This window comes from Wyeomyia smithii, chromosome 2, assembly GCF_029784165.1.
Source record: "Wyeomyia smithii strain HCP4-BCI-WySm-NY-G18 chromosome 2, ASM2978416v1, whole genome shotgun sequence".
Classification (NCBI taxonomy): domain Eukaryota; kingdom Metazoa; phylum Arthropoda; class Insecta; order Diptera; family Culicidae; genus Wyeomyia; species Wyeomyia smithii.
The window spans coordinates 86488667-86507987 of record NC_073695.1 but is presented as its reverse complement, the minus strand read 5'-3'; the positions used below and the strand labels follow the sequence as shown (position 1 = coordinate 86507987).

The following is a 19321-nucleotide window of genomic DNA, read 5'->3' as shown; positions in this document are numbered from 1 at the left end:
AAATAAATAATAATAATAATAAAGTGTTATTTTTTTACATTTATTTGAGTGCAAGTTACAAATGTCATAACTGCACAGCCCCAAGTGCTTAACCTTGTCAGACCAACTTAAAATAACCCCATTCATCTTGACAACATGATTATTGTGTGGCTTGAGGAAAAAAGCCCTGGTTTTACGAGTTGTTGCTTGCTTGGCGCGGTGCAACAAGAAATAGATAGACGATCTGCTTTTCCGAATTCTTAAAACGGTCACTTTATTCGCACGAAGTATGAACCGTTTTTAATTCCTGCATGTGTAGGATTAAGTTTTAATTTTAGGGTTAAGTTTTAACTAGAAATACAATTATCTAACGTTTTAGTGCTTCGAATCTTTTTTTTTTTTTTTAAAGGGGGGATTTGTTAGTAGCTTAAGTATTTATGATAAATATTAGTAAATAATGAGTATGTGTGTCCAATCACAAATGGTGACTTCTCAACACTGTTAGAAATTTGTAATTTTAATTGTTAGGATTTGTTTGCTTTCGCAATTAGGACTTATCATTCGTAGGGATTTAAACCTACTTGTCAGAAAAAGGGGAAGTAAACTTACAACTAACTTAATTGCTAACTTATTGGCTATAAAGAGAGCTTATCGTAGCAATTGAGGATTGCAACGATTTTTGTCGAAAATTGTTAATAATTTTATTTGACATAGCTTCTAATGGTTCAACACCAGTAAGTCTATGTAATTCGAGTGTACCAAACCAAGGAGGACGCTTCAAAATCATTTTCAGAATTTTATTCTGAATCCTTTGAAGCGTTTTCTTCCTTGTTGAACAGCAACTTGACCAGATCGGTACAGCATAAAGCATTGCTGGTCTAAAAATTTGTTTGTAAATCAAAAGTTTGTTCTTTAAACAAAGTTTAGAATTCCTGTTAATGAGAGGATATAAACATCTCGTATATTTGATGCACTTGGCTTGTATACTCTCAATGTGCTCTTTGAAAATAAGTTTTTTATCATAAATTAGTCCCAAGTACTTAACCTTGTCGGACCAACTTAAAATAACCCCATTCATCTTGACAACGTGATTATTGTTTGGCTTGAGGAAAGAAGCCCTAGGCTTATGCGGAAAAATTATCATTTGAGTTTTAGAAGCATTGGGAGAGATTTTCCACTTTTGCAAGTAGGAAGAAAAAATATCTAAACTTTTCTGCAATCGACTGCATATGACACGAAGACTTTTTCCTTTTACGGAAATGCTTGTGTCATCGCAGAACAATGATTTTGTGCATCCTGGAGGCAAATCAGGAAGATCTGAAGTGAATATGTTGTACAGGACTGGACCCAAGACTGAACCTTGAGGTACACCTGCTCTGACAGGAAATCTATCAGATTTTGAATTCTGATAGACAACCTGCAGAGTTCGATCAGTAAGATAATTTTTTAAAATTTTGATTAGGAAAATTGGGAAATTAAAAGTTTGCAATTTCGCAATCAAACCTTTATGCCAAACACTGTCGAATGCTTTTTCTATGTCTAAAAGAGCAGCTCCAGTGGAATAACCTTCAGATTTGTTAGCTCGTATCATATTAGTAACTCTGAGCAATTGATGAGTTGTGGAATGCCCATGGCGAAATCCAAACTGTTCATTTGCAAAAATTGAATTTTCGTTGATGTGTGACATCATTCTGTTAAGAATAATTCTCTCAAACAGTTTACTTATTGAAGAAAGCAAACTGATTGGTCGATAACTTGAAACTTCAGCTGGGTTCTTATCCGGTTTTAAAATGGGAGTAATTTTTGCATTTTTCCATAATTTGGGAAAATATGCAATTTTGAAGCAGCAATTGAAAATTTTTACTAAAACTTCCATTGTGCTCTCAGGGAGATGTTTGATTAGTATATTAAAGATTCCATCGTCACCAGGTGCTTTCATATTTTTGAAATTTTTAATAATTGATTTAATCTCATTCAAGTTAGTTTCAATTATTTCTGCAGGTAAAAAATTCTGGGAAGAAATTAAATCAAATTGACGTGTGACTTCATTTTCAATTGGACTCACAAAATTCAAATTTGAGTTATGAACACTCTCAAACTGCTGAGCAAGTCTCTGAGCCTTTTGTTCATTGGATACAAGAAAACGTTCACCATCTTTTAAAACTGGAATAGGCTTTGAAGGTTTCTTAAGAATCTTCGACAGCTTCCAAAATGGTTTTGAATATGGTTTCAATTTTTCAACTTTAGTCTCAAAATTTTGATTTCTCAGAAGAGTAAATCTATGTTTAATCTCTTTCTGTAAATCTTTATAAATAGTTTTAAAAACAGGGTCACGAGAACGTTGATATTGACGTCTGCGGACATTTTTCAAACGAATTAGAAGTTGAAGATTTTCGTCAATTATTGGTGAATCAAATTTCACTTGAGCCTTTGGAACAGAATAATTCCTGGCATCAACAATTGCACATTTTAATGCTTCCAAAGCGGAATCAATATTCACTTCGTTTTGCAAATCAAGCTCATTATTGAAATTTCTCTCAATATGAGTTTTGTATCTTTCCCAATTAGCCTTGTTATAATTAAAAACAGAGCTCATAGGGTTTAAAACTGATTCATGTGATAAAGAAAAAGTTATTGGAAGATGATCAGAATCAAAGTCAGCATGTGTGATCAAATCACTACATACATGACTTTGATCTGTAAGCACCAAATCAATTGTTGAAGGGTTTCTTACAGAAGAAAAGCATGTAGGACTATTCGGAGACAAAATAGAATAGTATCCTGAAGAACAATCGTTGAATAAAATTTTGCCATTGGAATTACTTTGAGAATTATTCCATGAACGATGTTTAGCGTTAAAATCGCCGATTATGAAAAATTTCGAACGATTTCTGGTGAGTTTTTGTAAATCACCTTTAAAATAATTTTTGAGCTCGCGTGTGCATTGAAATGGTAAATATGCTGCGGCAATAAATAAAATCCCAAGTTCAGTTTGAACTTCAATTCCCAAAGTTTCAATAACTTTCGTCTCAAGATGGGGAGGAGCACGATGTTTGATTCGGCGATGAATAACAATTGCAACTCCACCGCCGGAACCCTGAATCCTATCATATCTATGAACCACGTAATTGGGATCATATTTTAATTTTATGTTAGGTTTCAAAAATGTTTCAGTAATAATTGCAATATGCACATTATTTACTGTTAAAAAGTTAAAAAGCTCATTCTCATTGGCCTTCAATGAGCGAGCATTCCAATTTAATATTTTAATTGTTTTATTTAAAATCATTGCTAAATTTTAAATTAGAAACAATTTTAATAGTAAAATTTGTGCCTATTTGAATGGCTTCAAACATTGATTTTGCCTGCAACATGGCGTTCATAAGATCGAACATTGCCTGTTGCAAAAAAGAAAGTTTACCTGCCGTAATAGGCCCCAGGCAGTTGACATTAGAAAAAATATTTTCGGCAGCAATATTAGCTGGAGTGATAGGTGTACAATTATTTTCTAGCCTGTTTTGCTTACCCATATTAACGGTCATTTTCGAACTACCAACACTAGGCGGTATAATGTTCGAACTACCTGTAACCTGTGCATAAGTTAAACGGGTATGCAAAGGAGTAGGTAAACTAGGCGTCACTGGTACGCTTGGAGAATTTTGTTTTGAAGTTGGTTTTAATTGAGAAATTGAATTTTGTTTACCTTGCCTTGCCTTAACAATTGCTAAACGGACTGGGCATTGATAAAAATTTGACATATGGTTGCCGTTACAATTCGCACAGCGAAAATTTTTACTCTCTTTCACAGGACATGTGTCCTTTTTGTGAGAAGAGTCTCCACAATTAAGACATTTTTGGTCCATGTTACAGAATTTGGAACCATGGCCATAACGTTGGCAAGTACGGCATTGGGTGATATGCTTTTCACCTCCGCCATACTTCCTATAAATTTCCCACTTTACACGCACATTATACAAAGCATGTGCTTTTTCAAAAAATTTTAAGCTGTTAACCTCATTGCGGTTAAAATGAATTAAATAATTAACAAGGGAAATTCCAGTTCTCTGACTGTTTTCGCCTCGTGATTTTTGTTTCATTAGAATTACTTGGGTAGGGGCTATGCCAAGTAATTCTGTTAAAGTAAGTTTGATCTCATCAACGGTTTGATCGTTGGTGAGACCTTTCAAGACAACCTTGAACGGCTTGGCGTTCTTGGTGTCATATGTAAAAAATTTGTACATCTTGTCAGTTAAATACTGAACAAGACGATCACGACCCTTTACTGAGTCGGCTAATAAGCGGCATTCACCTCTACGGCCAATTTGATAGGTAACTTTAACGTCAGAAACAAATGTTGAAAGTTCCTTTTTGAATATATTAAATTCAGAAGAAATAGTTACCACAATAGGTGGAACTTTCTCCTTTTTTAAAGATTTTATATTTTGTATAGTTTCATTATTAATAACTTCCATTTCACCAGCTTCTTGCTCAGGCAAAATATCAAAAGGATTGTCACTACAGACACTCGATGTGTCAGAAAGAGATGCCTCTCTTTTCCTCCCCGCAGCGATGCGAGGTTTCTTTTTCCGTCCAGCCATTTCAGGTGATACGAAAAAAGTTAAAACAAATGTTAAATTCAAAAGTAGGTAGTCTTGAGAAAGACTGATGGGAAATAACTTTCAGGTAGTCTTTAAAAGACACACTGACAAAACACAAACTTTGAAGCTATAGGCAGTCAAAGACCAGTCCACAAGCAACCGAAAAAACGTCTGATCTGTAGGACAGTTCAAGACGCACTGAGTGCTTCGAATCTATTTTCTGTCTCTGTAGGTCGTTTCTCCTGTCGGTAGTTTCTTCCACTTTGCTCGCTATCTATATATTAAATTAGTTGGTAAGAAAATCCATGTGCATAAATTTAACCTCGATTCTCACCGTTAATCAATCTGCCGTACTAGTACACTTATTTTCACAAGTATTAAGGTTTATTTTTTAGAAATGTATTATTAAACTGTTAACGAATGTGAATTTCCCTTCACCTGAATTTAAGCACAATTTTCAATGTAAATCTTCCGAAATATAAAATCTTTTAGCTCGTCACGTTATAAAGGTAGCTCAATGTTTACAAATCGTCTAGCAGATACACTGACGTTTCTGTCGTTTTCTCTTTCTCTCGGCGTACTGTCCTGTCATTATGATGTCTTCTATACATATGTGATGTTCTATGGGGAGGTGCTTGCAGATACTGGAGGCTCCGATGACACGAGGAAAAATTATCAATTGAGTTTTAGAAGCATTGGAACCCACTTCTGCAAGTAGGAAGAGAATATATTCAAACTTTTCTGCAATCGACTGCATATGACACGAAGATTTTTCCTTCTACATTTCGTGAAGTTTCATTAGTAATAACTTGCATTTCTTGCTCAGGCAACATATCAAATACGTTTTCGCTGCACACACTCGAATTGTCCGAAAGAGAAATCTCTCTCTCTCTCGTAGTGATGCGTGATTCTTTTTCAAATTCAAAAGTAGGTAGACTAATGTGAGATAACTTTTAGGTAGTCTTTAAAAGACACTCTGACAAAACACAAATTTTGAAAATATATGCAATCGAAGCAACCAAAAACACGTCCGATCTGTAGGACAGTTCAAGACGCACTGAGGGGTAAACACATTATATGCATTTCAAAATAGCTTATTTTTAATTTAATTTTCACATTATGCCACCCTACTAAAATAAAAGGTGACTCGCGTTGAAGAGAAAGAAAGAGAAAATGAGAGAGAGAGAGAGGGAAAATAAGAGAAAAATAAGGAGAGAGAGAAAATTAGAAAGAGAGATAGAGAGTGAACGAAAGAGAGAGAAGGAGAGAGTGAGAGAAAGAGAGAATAGGAGAGAGTGTGTGAGAGAGAGTACGACTCAGCCCTCGAGGCTTTGGATCTATTTTGCATCTTTTCCACCGATTTTATGATCATTGTTCAATATTACAAAGACAATAGTATAACAAAGATAACAATCTGAAAAACATGTATTTCTTTTTACATTTCCATAATATACACACTCCTAAAACACTTTTATACTCCTTACTATTTCAAGTACTGTGGCATATGTGGAGGACACCTCAAGGATGAAAAACCATCAACAGCGCCACGGCGGCAGCGTATGCCAGCACCACAACAGCATGGTGCTTCAAATTGGCCACCAATAAATTGGCCACAAATGAATTGGCCACAAATGAATTGGCCACAACAACCACAACAACCACAACCCTGGTTCGATGCGTTGACCAATCTGCAGCAACAACAAATCAGGCTCCAAAAACAACTGCAGCAACAACAGCGGCTGCAGCAACAACAACAGCGAATGCAACAACAACAGCTGCGGCAGCAACAACAGCAACTGCAGCAACAGTAGGACGCAGAAGAGCAGAAGGAAAATCCACAAGAGGAGCAATAAAAACGATATAAGATAAAAAACGATATAAAATAAAAAACGATATAAAATAAAAAGCGTTAAAACGATATAAAATAAAAAACAAAATAAACAAAAACTATTTTTGTCTTAGTTAATTTTCTGCAAAAACGCTATCCGAAAGCTTCCTGTTCTTTGTTCTTTGAGTAAGCTTTAAGCTTAGCTGACTTAGTTTTTCATGAATATCGGTATTGAATAGTTTATATTGAAAGTTCCAGAACTCGACGCTGACCCTGTTTTGGAGGAAACCATTTGGCATGGTGACGGGATAGGGTCTATAGAACGTGTCTAACATAGTGGCGTTGATGTGTTTCTCCATGTTTCATATAAAAATTTTCAAGCACAAAAAAATTGACCGGTGTTCCAGTTTACTCTAATGAATCGGTTCATATTGAAAGTAACAGAACTTGGCTCAGACCCTGTTTTGGAGGAAACCATTCGGCATGGTAACGCGGTAGGGTCTATAGAAGGTGTCTAACATAGTGGCGTTGATGTGTTTTTCCATGTTTCATATAAAAATGTTTAGATAACTTTCTCATGTATGGTGGTGTTAAATCGTTCATATTGAAAATTTCAGAACTCGGCTCTGACCCTGTTTTGGAGGAAACCATTCGGCGTGGTAACGGGATAGGGTCTATAGAATGTATCTAATATGGTGGGGTTGATGTGTTTTTCCATGTTTCATATGAATTTTTTTAGATAACTTTTTCATGTATGGTGGTGTTAAATCGTTCATATTGAAAATTTCAGAACTCGGCTCTGACCCTGTTTTGGCGGAAACCATTTGGCATGGTGATGGGGTAGGGTCTATAGAATGTATCTAATATGGTGGAGTTGATGTGCAGTTTTAAATCTTGATATAAAAAGCGGAGGACAACGATAGAAATTTTTTTTAAATCACCGTTTTACTCAGAAAATGCAGAGCTTTCAGATGATATAAAAAACTGATAAAGCTAAACAACCCAATTACTTTTAGTTTTGCGGTTAACATAAGACATGATTTAAATAATTTCCATAGCTCGGCTCTGTCCCTTCTTACAAAACTATTATTTAAAATAGTTGTAGGCCAGGGAATGCAGATCATATCTAATTTGGTGACGTTGATGTGTTTTTACATGATTTATATAATTTTTTTGGAATTACTTTCTATTAGAATTATTTTGCGTCCAAATTTAGTTCCTGTAGTTCAGCGGTTCTCAACCTTTTTTTGTGCGCGTACCCCTTGGCGATATTTTTCATATCGATTGTACCCCCTGGCTTGAAATGTTTTCGCAAAGTGGGAGAGAGTACCCAACAAGCAATTTTGTTGATTTACAGCTTAATAAGCTATTGTTCAGTAGATTTCGATTGAACTATAGTTTAACAAGCCGTTATCCAACAAAATTGTTTGTTGGGTAGTGGTAGATCATGTTTTGGTAGTCTTGTTTAGGTTTCAAATTGAACTATGGTTTGTTTGATTGCTACAGTCATGTTTTAAGAGCAAGGTTGAAATACAAATGAAGTATTTTAGAGAAAAATTTCTTTGTCCGCCATCACTGATTTTTCTTTCGTGTACCCCCTGAAGGCTTTCGAGTACCTCCAGAGGTACGCGTACCCCAGGTTGAGAACCGCTGCTGTAGTTCATACCTTTTGTCACTTTTGATGCACAAAAATACGGTTCGTATTTTTTTATTACAAATACTGTTTTTCTACAAAATTATTTCTAGACAGTTTCATTTCCCAAGTTTCCAACAGGTGGCGCTTTCGAAAAATCTATTTTGGTTCGTGTATCGGCTTTTCGCTTCAACCAATTTTTTGTGCTTGAATCGGTTCTTAGTGCATATCTGCCAGATGGTGCTTTATAATAATGCTGGTTCGTGTCTCGGCTTTTCGGGCTCGAAACGGTTTTGTGCTTGAAACGGTTTTTTGTGCGTAGCTTGACGCCGGTAATGTAAAGCCTGTTTTTGTTTTGACAATATTTGACGTTTCCTTACCCGAACCGGTTATTTATGTTTTTGTTTTGCTCCTGCTTCCGTCGCTCACCAGTGCGACCAGAAAGTCCTGAACCATGCAGCATTCTCTTGACGGGGATTTAAAGAGAGAGTAATACATTGGAAATGTTATTCTATTACCACAGAGCATATTTATTTCAAGTGACTACCTACTATGGCCGAATTATATCAATACTGACGGAAGGCCAAAATTTCAATCGGCCGAATCGTGAAATTTGTTTTGTGGCAATTTTTTTAAGCAACATCGAATAATGGATTAATAAAATGAACACTCGCTAATAATAATAAGAAAAGCAAAAGTACCTGCGGCTTATTGTGTCAAACAAAAACGGGAAAAGCAACGCTTATATTACTTTTATTTTTACGAGAAAAAAAAAACAATATTTGGCATCCCTAGTCGCATCGAAAAATCACCACACGCAAGAAAAAAGCGAATGCAAAAATCTGGAACCGGTAAGCCTGGGGCCTTGTAAAAATTACGTAATCATAAATTGTCTGTTTTTCGCACCCCTTTGGCATCACGCCATGTTTCAAGGGCTAACATCTCAACATATGTAAAAACGAGATAGCATATCACCGCTTCTTTTCATACATCTTCATCTTACTGCTGACAGCGGGCACAAATTAGTTTGAGCCCACACGCTCGTAAATAATAACTCTAAAATGAGTAACATTTGACGCATTTTCGTAAAAAGTGGAACATCTCTTAAATTGAGTAACTCCACAAATACTCAAAACTGAGTAACACAAGGCGTCTTTGAAATGAGTCATTATTACTCAAAATTTGAGTACGACTTTACTCATTTTTTGGGTACAGTTCAGTTTCATTACTGGCTAGAAATCTGCCCAGGCCAATAAACGACACCACATGCTCATCAATAATTAAATACCTTGTAATAAAAGTAAACGGTTATAATGCCATCTGAGGCGCACACAATTAAAAAACATTTGTCACAAACGGAAGCACATCGTAATCATCTTTCAAAATGGACGTCGTTACATGCGACGTTACTCAGAAAGAAGTTTTATGAAGGGAACCCAAAAAGTGAGTCAAAGTTACTCAAAATCAAAAAGGACTTCTACTCATTTTTTGACGTTTACGAACATCGTTCTAAACTGAGTCAGAGTTGCTCAGTTCATGAGTTATTATTTACGAGCGTGCAGGACATGAGTTCATTGTCATTCACTGTTACTCGGTCTAGGGATGCCAAAGGCTCGGTTTTTTTCGGGTTTTGGTAAAGTGACCAGATAGTTGAAGGTCCAATGCGGGACACACCCAGGGATGCCACATGTACAGATTAATCGGTATTTTACAGATTTTTGGCAGAAGTAACGGTACAGAATCTGTATATACAGATATACAGATTTTCGTCGAAAAGTACAGATTTTCAGATTTTTCGAAATTGACCTTAATTTTTAAAAACACTCCAAATTTTATTTCATTAAATATTAAGGAAATTGAACATATTTTCAACTCCTCACACGTTTTAAGCTAAAAATTTTGTTTATGTACCATAAAAACTTAAAAAATACAAAGTTCTTTATGTTTAAATAATACAGATTTTTTTACAGATATTTTTGTTCCAGATACAGATGCTCAGATTTTTTCAAGGGAAAACACAGATTTAAATGTGGCAACCCTGGACACACCTATTAAATTGTGCATCGGACGGTGAGGAGGGGGGAATAGGGTTGGGTAGTTATGTACCTTGAAACGGTGAAAAATCACACATGAATTATTTCAAAAGTCGGCGGAATACTATTTTGAACCAAAATATTTGGAGCAGTACAAAAAATAATCCCGAAAATAATCAATTAAGACAATTGAACGTTCTTTGAATGAAACATACGTTCTAGAAATAACTTTTGCAGTACAGCATTTTTATCGTTTGAAGCAACTTATGTATGCATAAACAACTTACAGTTTTTGTGAATAGTTTATCTGCCGCTTCTATGGAAATTCAGCAAATTAACAATTAGCGTTTGGAAGACCAACATTTGGACGACGCTAGCAGTTCAGCTGAAAAATTAATGAAATCGCTAATCCGCTAACTAATATTTAGCCATTTAGCAGAATTGTACCCACCACTGGTTACAGCATTAGATCCTGGTAGAAACAACGCGAAGTTTACTTTTCCAACGTTGGAATACAATAATATTGATTCTAAAATAAAGCATGAAGCATTCCAAAATGAGTAGATTAATACATATCGAAGAGGCACGTTGTTCCAGTATAGATGTGTGAAATGTGGTGATACCATTTTATTGAAACCGCGGGGCATCTCAGAGGCACACGGGACATTTCGCGGGACGCGTTTCTACGCGGGACATTTTGTTGAAAAGCGGGACTGTCCCGCGGAACGCGAAACGTCTGGTCACTTCATGTTGACGTTTTCTGTAGGTCGGGTGGTTTTCAATCGCAGCAACGGAGTGAAAAACATGAAAAATTGCAGCTGTTCGCGGTTTGGTAACTCCTCCACCTCTGAACTGTAGCTGTTTAAAACCTCTAAGCTCAAAACTCTATATTATTGAGATTTTCTGCAAATTCACTAATTTGCAAGACATCGAGAATTTCTGTTTTATATTCAGACACTGAAAGGGAGCATATTTAAATGACGTAGCATTTTTTCATGATTTTAAAGCCCCCCCTCCCCCCTCGTAGCATTTGGTCTCAACACTTTAACCCCCACCTCCCTGAACAAAACGTAGCATTTGATTAACCCCCCCTCCTCCGTATCTAAAAAAAATGTACAAAAATACAAGTGGTAACATATATACAAATAAATATAGTCGCCATTCGATAACTACAACGCTTTTTAACTGCAAGACCGATAACTGCAACAACTTTACAGTTATCGGACCGCAATCCGTCAAATCTGATGTCAAAGTCATATTTGACATTGAAGTGACAGATCTCGCGAGGGGATTCCAAATGCATTCTAAAATGAAAATTGTTGAACGTCTAGAAACATTCCAAAAGGACTCTTTCATTTCTTTCGTTTTTTTTTCTCGATTTTGTTTACTTGTTGTCTCTTCATTCTAGATGGGAGATTATAGATCTCCACTATTAATCAATGAAGCAAAATCACTATGTTATGTGGTTCACTTTCCGTAATTATTATGAAAGAAAAAAAATATCCCTTGTGCACTGTTTGGCTAGCTTTCACTACTCAGCGAGGCGGTGCATACTAGATCACAAACAGTATTTTGTGACTAAGCGTTAAATAGACCATTTTACGAACTGCTTTTATGTCAGCGGTTCCGAGCTTTCTGTCAAAATTTTATCAATGAATTGAATTCAGAAACGACTCGTAAAATGGTCTAAGTAGTGATGAACTTTATCTTCGCCCACATATAGGTTATGTAAAGTAGTTACTAAAACGCAATAAATTATGATGCGAAAATATGAATATCAAATTGATTGATCGAAAAGCTTACCTATTTTAGTTTCTTGCTTTTTTTTGCTACTATTCCATTTAAAAAATACATATCGACATCATTGAAAACAAAAATGGTAGTGACGAACCCCCCTCTGAATTTTGGTATGTGTCAAGTGTTGGAGTTATCGAACGGCATTCGATAACTGCAATGTAAACATGTTGCAGTTATCGAACGACGACTGTACTTGGAAAAAAAAATCATGTCTAATTATATTTATTTATGTGTTTTGGTACGAGAAGGAAATATGTTTATACAACTTCGCGTGATACATTTGTGTAGAAAAATGAGCTAATTTTCTTAGATTCTTTCTTTGATATTTAAATGATGAATAAAAATCGCTCTAAATCGCTACAATGACAGTTGGTGAATGAGCGAACTGTCATTATAGCGATTTCGAGCAGTTTTAGTTCGTGATTCAAAATTTAAAGGAAAAGGGGAGGGGAAATTTTTTGAAAATCACGTTTTGCTTATAAAATCCAGCTCTTTCAGATGATATAAAAACTGATATACCTAAACAACCCAATTATTGAATAATAAGCAATGAAATTTTGCTGTAAATTTAGCAAAGTATATTCTGCTGGTCACGCTACGCCACTGTACTAGAGATGGTCGGGTATGGGAAATTTGTTACCCGTACCCGACCCGTACCCGACCCGTACCCGACCCGTACCCGACTAATCGAAAATTTTCAAACCCGTACCCGACCCGAACCCGAAGTCTGATTTGTTTAAAATACCCGTACCCGACCCGAACCCGAAAAATATCTATTCCAACAACCCGTACCCGACCCGTACCTGAAAGAAAAAAACGCCGAAATTGCTTGAACCCGACCCGTACCCGACCCTTCCTGGAAAAATACCTGGGTACCTCGCACGTTATATGCACTGATTGTCATATGTGGTTTCTCGAGATGATGGCCGGAGTTAGACAAGAACCGAGTGTGAATGTGAACGAATGTTAATGAACTCAGAGTTCCAAGCGGATGGTCCACTATAAGGAAGGGGTCCACTATTAAAAGTGCATGTCTGGTAAAGTAAAATAAAAACTACGAGTTTTATGTGACCATCGCAGCAAACTGAAATCTAAATATTATAATAAGGTCAAAGATGATATTGTTTATAACATGAGAAAAATTTAATAATTCATTTGCATTTGTCGAAAACCTTTAATTTTTGAATACAGATTCGATGTCATCCATTCAATCTAAAAATCGGTATAACACAGATATTTCTGTACATGCGGCATCCCTGGTCACAGTGCAAACCAAGACTATGCTATCGCTGTCATATCTCATATACATATTTGCTTCGTACCAAGCATCTCAATGCACAGTGGGGAATCGGTGGCCACCCGCCTGATTTTTTTTTACGTCAGCTGTTTCATAATATTTTTCCATTGTTGCTTAAGCATTCAAGGGCTTCAATCCAAAATTTGGGTGCAATATCATGAGATCTGATTTTTTTATGACTTTTCGAAGTTTGGCATACTGACGTTTTTTGACATATGTTTAAAAAAAACATTACCTACTTGAAAAAGCTCCGCAGCTTCAATGATAGCTTAGATTTTTTGGCGTCAAAGAAAAAGTTGATTTGTAGTTAGTGTGTATTACCTATTTTGTTTTAACTTTAAAAAAATCTTTTTATCGCAAAATATGGTTGATTTGAGGGGTTGTGCCAAAGCTACGTAATTTGTTTCTGTGAGGAGGACGCCCTGTGGCGTTACTTGTAATCGAAGATATAATTCTACTTAATATAAAAGTAAGGGGAAAAGTGCCAAAATCAATAAAAATTAGGTCACGTGCTTTATGGACGGCCTCAAATAAAAAATGGAAAAATTAAGGCAAAATTAAGTCGCATTTATCCACACTTTTTTTGCTTAGCCAGCCTTTGTATTAAGTTGCCTTACTGTACAATGATAATTTAGCTAAGATTCAGTATCTGCTGTCGGAAACTTAGCTATGATCCCGTATGAGCTTCACACTTCGAAGCGGTTTGCCGGATTTTACAGTTTGACGTTAACATTTTTGACACATCGATTTGCACGCTGATTTTCAGCAAACATTCATTTACTGTTTTGTGTTCAGCAAATAGTTTTTCACACGGAAAATACTTGAATGTTTTTAATGCTTTTTATCACCATTATGCAAAATTGATCCTGCAGGCGCTAAATTTACCGTCTCAGGGTTACCGGAGAATCTGCATCTTTAATATCCTTAAAATCGAACGTATCATCCATCGATGACTATGATACATTCCATACCGTAAGTTAAAATAACCCCGCTAGCAATTGAATACAGTAAGGTACGGAGATGGTTTGAGCGCAGACTAACAGATATAACACTTCGAACAAATTTTCAATAGAATCATCGTTTGGATAATACAAGTACTTTACGTTAGTAACACTAGCACCACTTTCTGCCGTGTTCGCGCTGTGTCTTGTTTCCCTATACCAGCGCCAGCGTACATGGATGTGTCAAATTGGGAACCACAAAATATGTATGAGATTGCATGACAGCGCCCCAGACGGAGTTATCGCGTGATAACTTCAATTCGATTGGAAATTTGAAATGATCGTTTTTTTTTTTTGGCGATGGAGTTAGGTTCCAGTGTTACGTCTGTTAGTCTGTGGTTTGAGCCTCAGGTTTAAGGTGAAACCTCATTGAGTCCAAAAATGGCCGACTTCGAGTCACCACTTCGAATTTTCGAAAGCACAAGACTCGGAAATAGTTAATGCGTTCCCTGTGAAAATGCTATTTTATGTTTGCTGTGGTGACGCAAACATAAAATAGAATTTTCATAGGGAACGCAATAAGTATTTTCGAGTCTTGTGCTTTTGAAAATTCGAAGTGGTGATTCAAAGTCGGCCATTTTTGGATTCAATGAGGTTTCACCCTAAACGGTTTCTTTTTTGTTAACAATCATGACGTAGAACTCCAAATTGACATCTTGCGCCGGTCAACAATACCGTTTCAAATGGCATTTACTCGACGACCGACATCTACGTCACAACGTGCTATGAGTTATAACATCGAGTACAACATAGAAACGTCAATTCTAATATTTTTGCTCTTTTCTGTTTTTTTGCTTGTGTTGCTATAGATACGAAAATCTCGCCGTTCCTTTTTTTCGAACGGAGAGCACATATATAAATTATGCATAGTTTTACCTTTGTTATAATAAACAAAGGTTATAAAATCGGTCGGCAAAATAGATCCAAGATCCGGAGGGCCGAACCGTATATACCATTCGACTCAGCTCGACGAACTGAGCAATGTCTATTCGTGTGTATGTGTGTGTGTGTATGTATGTAAAAAAAAACTAACGCACCTTTCTTACAGAACGCAATATCCGATTTTGATGATCTTATACGCAAACGAAAGCTACTGTTCCCCTCCAGAATGCTACCGAGTGGATTTCCGATTAGTGGCTTAGATTTTAAATTATTGATTAAAGAGTATTTTTTATTTTAGACATTTAACTTTTTAAGCAAAATGAATGGCACGGAGGGCCATGTGTTGTATACCAATCGACTAAGATCGATGAACTGAACAATTTCTGTAAGTATGTGAATGTGTGCCTGTATGTATAGATGTGAAAATATGTTGTTTATATGTGTAGTATATCAAAATCGAACAAAAAAAATAACAAAAAATAAACACCCTTTTTACAGTACGCATGTACGATGTTCGCATGCTCAAATGAAAGCCCCGGAGCTCTTTGAAAATCATACTGAGTGCGATTTTTTATTGGTTGCTTGAACTGTAGAGTTTTGACCAAAGTATATTTTAGACATGAGATATTTTACTTTCTGGATAATTTATATCTCTCTCCATGCTTTTCCTTCTTCTCTTTCCATCTGTTTTCGTATTGCTATTTATTTCTCAAAGGAAAGCAACAATCATCGACAACTTTGCATAATTTTTACACTTTTCGTAGTGCGTCTCAACTGGTGTAAATAAATTAATTTTAGAGCAAATGCCAATGCTTACTTAGCTTCTTTTCTTGCTTGCGAAGCTTCCGTCCACACTTTTTTTGAAATATATAATCAATTGTACGTTGAACCCAGATTTGCGAAAAATAAGAAGCTTTTATAGCTTTCGGGGAGCATTGAAGCAAAACCTGATCCCACAGTGTGCAAATGTAACACAATTAGCGATGCAGATATTGCAGATGCAAAAAACGTAAAAAAGTAGGAGGTTGTATCCAAGACACGACCGCATAACTGACGTAGAGCTACGCACACTATTAACCCGTAAAGACCCGGGACGGAACTTGTTTTTTGAAAATGCTCGTTCTCAGCACTGGAACGGCCGATTTGGGAAAACTTTGAATTTTATTCAAGGGGAACAGTTGCTCTAAGTTTTGGTAAAGGTGCCAGCCCTCTGTACCCCTCCCCGCTTTCGTGAGATGCAAATATGTCTGTGTTTTTTTCTATTTTTTCAAACAAATTGAGCAAACACTAGAAATTTTCATACGTATCAATTGCTCCATGTATCAAATCATGTCAGGTGGATGAAATATGGTATGTAAGAATGAATTTTGGAGTTTCCAAAATATTTCAGTACAAAATCACAAAACTACGTATTTTCATAAAAAATAAAACAACAAAACCATTCTTCAAATTTTGAGCTCTACATTTTTGCGGTAAGGTCTCCTGAATCCATACGCGATGAAATATTTATTTTAGCATGCAAACATTTTGAAAAAACTTGAATTAATCCACCTAGTGGTGCAGAAACCTTTGTTATACTAACTACCTATTACTTTATGCTTATTAGACCAGTTAATCACAAATCGCATACATTTTCATTCATATCATCATACATTTTGATTTCCGAAATTGAATTTCCTGATGGCAATCTTCATGTTGCCCCAACAGTGCGGGAATAATGGTAGTCTGGCGACACACACTGAGAAGAACCGCGCTGGTTCTGAGACGTGGCAACCAACCACAGGGCAAGTGTTTAATTTGACAGGCGCGACCCGTTGCTATGGTCTGTTACTGCTCAACTGCTGAGTGCCGATATCTACTGCTACTGCTGTCAACGTTGTGGACGGTCCATCCAGTTCACCTTCCGACTAATGAATGTAGCTAGTTTTCCCAGAAACACTCATTTATAGCCGAAGGGTGCTACGTAATAGGCCACGCTTTTCTGTTCAGTTGTCTAATTCTCTAATGTTCTTTAGACGAATTATTCCACAATTCGCATTTGATATTTGTTTCCAGCGAATAAACACCGATGGTGCTCTCACACACGCAACGGTTTCAACCCGTATCTTATTGCGGTTTGTAACATCAAGCGATTTCATGTTGCAACTTGGCAGTTGAGAGACGACGCAATTCTGTTCATGCTGATTGATAGAATCGACTTTATATCAGTACTGCATATTTGAATTAACTGCCCTTGTGAATGCGTTCTAACAGGGCAGTTTGTTATTCAAAATCGGTTATGTTGATCGCAGCCTTTGTGCTGTCCCAACAGTGGAGGTATTAACTAAATAAACTACAACAGAATTTGATTGCTAGGATCCCGCGAAGAATGTTTGCTTGTGTTGATGCTAGGAAATTTTCACCCTTCAATTACTTGTTTATCTGCCTTGAAAAAAGGCATTTTGCTGTTCAAAATCGGTTGCTGATCGCAACCTTTGTGCTGCCCCAACAGTGGGGGAGTTAAGATACATGGATAACCAAGGGAATGTTATGGTAGCCTTCAAGCGTTACGAACATCTATTTCTGTACCGTTTATCCCAAAACTACTTTCTCTGCTGTCACAGTTTGCTTCACTTTTAAACAATTAATGTACCAAATATCACTCAGAGTATCACATACCATGTAAAAACCTTAAGAAATTGTTCAAAACTGTCTGATATGCTATCAATAATTGCAGTCAACATTTAGCCGGTTTGCCCGAATCAACATAAGAGAAGGGTAAACTGACCATTTTTCGGGTGCCAGTGCGAGTGATGTTGCAAACGCGTCAAATGTATGGTAGCTGACAGTAATGCCATCCCCGTGTGGATAACATGCACTGTGGAAGCTATTTCACCTTCTGTAAATTAGACGGTCGCGACAGATGTAACTGCTAGAATCCGCACAGAATGCTTGCTTACGTTGTCAAAAATTATTAACTTTCAATGACTTGTTTATTTGCCTTGAAAAAAGGCATTTTGCTGTTCAAAATTGGATTTGGTGATGACGATCTTCATGCTGTCCTAACACCGGGGAATAATGGCAGTCTGGCGACACACGCTGAGAAGAACCGCGCTGCTCCTGAGACGTGGTGACCAACCACAGGGCTAGTGCTGCTGCTAAGGAAGGACGACTGCTGTTGACAACTTGTCGCTGTCCAGAACTATGAGCGGCTTCGGCTGAAACAGGATCTTATATAGGCCAAATAGCATGTTTTCAATTGCAAGGTATATGATTCTGTCGACCGTGCTTGGGAAGCAATCATGTAACGACCAATCAGAGGACGTAATTTTCGTTTAAACAAGGCTTGACAATTATAAATAGTACAATAGTTTGCATAATCAATCAACAATTTTCTACATTTGGGTGGATGCGTGTATAATTTTCCAAACAATTGCTGCAAAAATGAAGAAAATCGGTTGAAAACAAACCGATTTATAAGCATTTAAAAAGGGACATATTTCGTCCCCTTTTCGTTAATAGTTTTTTTATTTACATCCCTATGTGGTATGTTGTGGATCATGCATTTGAGATAGAATTGAATTGACCACTTTCGTCAATGGTTATATTTTTTTCTTTGTAATGCTGATCTGTGGTTAGTAGAAGTTTGCTTCAATTCGTAAAAAAGACTTGATGCTGATTCATAATTCTAGGTCCTGCGATTTCTGAAAATAATGCGAATGTGGTATTCAAACCTGGATTATGGGGAATTAAAAAATTAGAACTGCCACGAACTAACATACATATTTGCTGTTCTAGTATGAAATCAGCATCTTTGTTATCTATTACTATTTACTGTTTCTGTTTATTAAAAAAAATATGTTGCTTCTATCCAGCATTTTAAAATTGGTTCTCGATTGAAAAAATAAGACTTGATGAAAATGAAGATGGGACTGATATGCGATTATAGGCAGCCTAATAAGTATACAATTATAGTTAGTATAGCAAAGGTTTCTGTACCACTTGGTGGATTAATTTAGGTTTTTTTATTAGTTGCTTGAATGTTGGAATATTTAAATCAGAATGTTTAAACATAAGAAAGTAGGAGGGTGGTATTCAAGACACGACCGCATGACGTTGACTACCGTATTCTTAAAAAAAAAAAATATTCCATTGAAGCAAATAGTATAGGGAATTGCAACGCTTCTTTTACAAAACTTCTGTAACAAAATTTCGAGGCTCCAAAAGGTACCAGTTTCCGATTATTTTCGTCCAGAATTCCAGCCATTTGAGTATTTTGCAGTAGCCATTTATT

The 19321-nt window shown here is 36.4% G+C and overlaps 1 long non-coding RNA gene across 1 annotated transcript; it reads left to right on the top strand.

Moving 5' to 3' along the window:
• The first annotated feature begins 15064 nt into the window (after window positions 1-15064).
• On the top strand, window positions 15065-15452 carry LOC129721437 (uncharacterized). The gene is made up of 3 exons (XR_008727392.1): window positions 15065-15161; window positions 15215-15284; window positions 15347-15452. It is a non-coding gene; the product is annotated as an uncharacterized LOC129721437 (long non-coding RNA).
• The last annotated feature ends 3869 nt before the right edge of the window (window positions 15453-19321 follow it).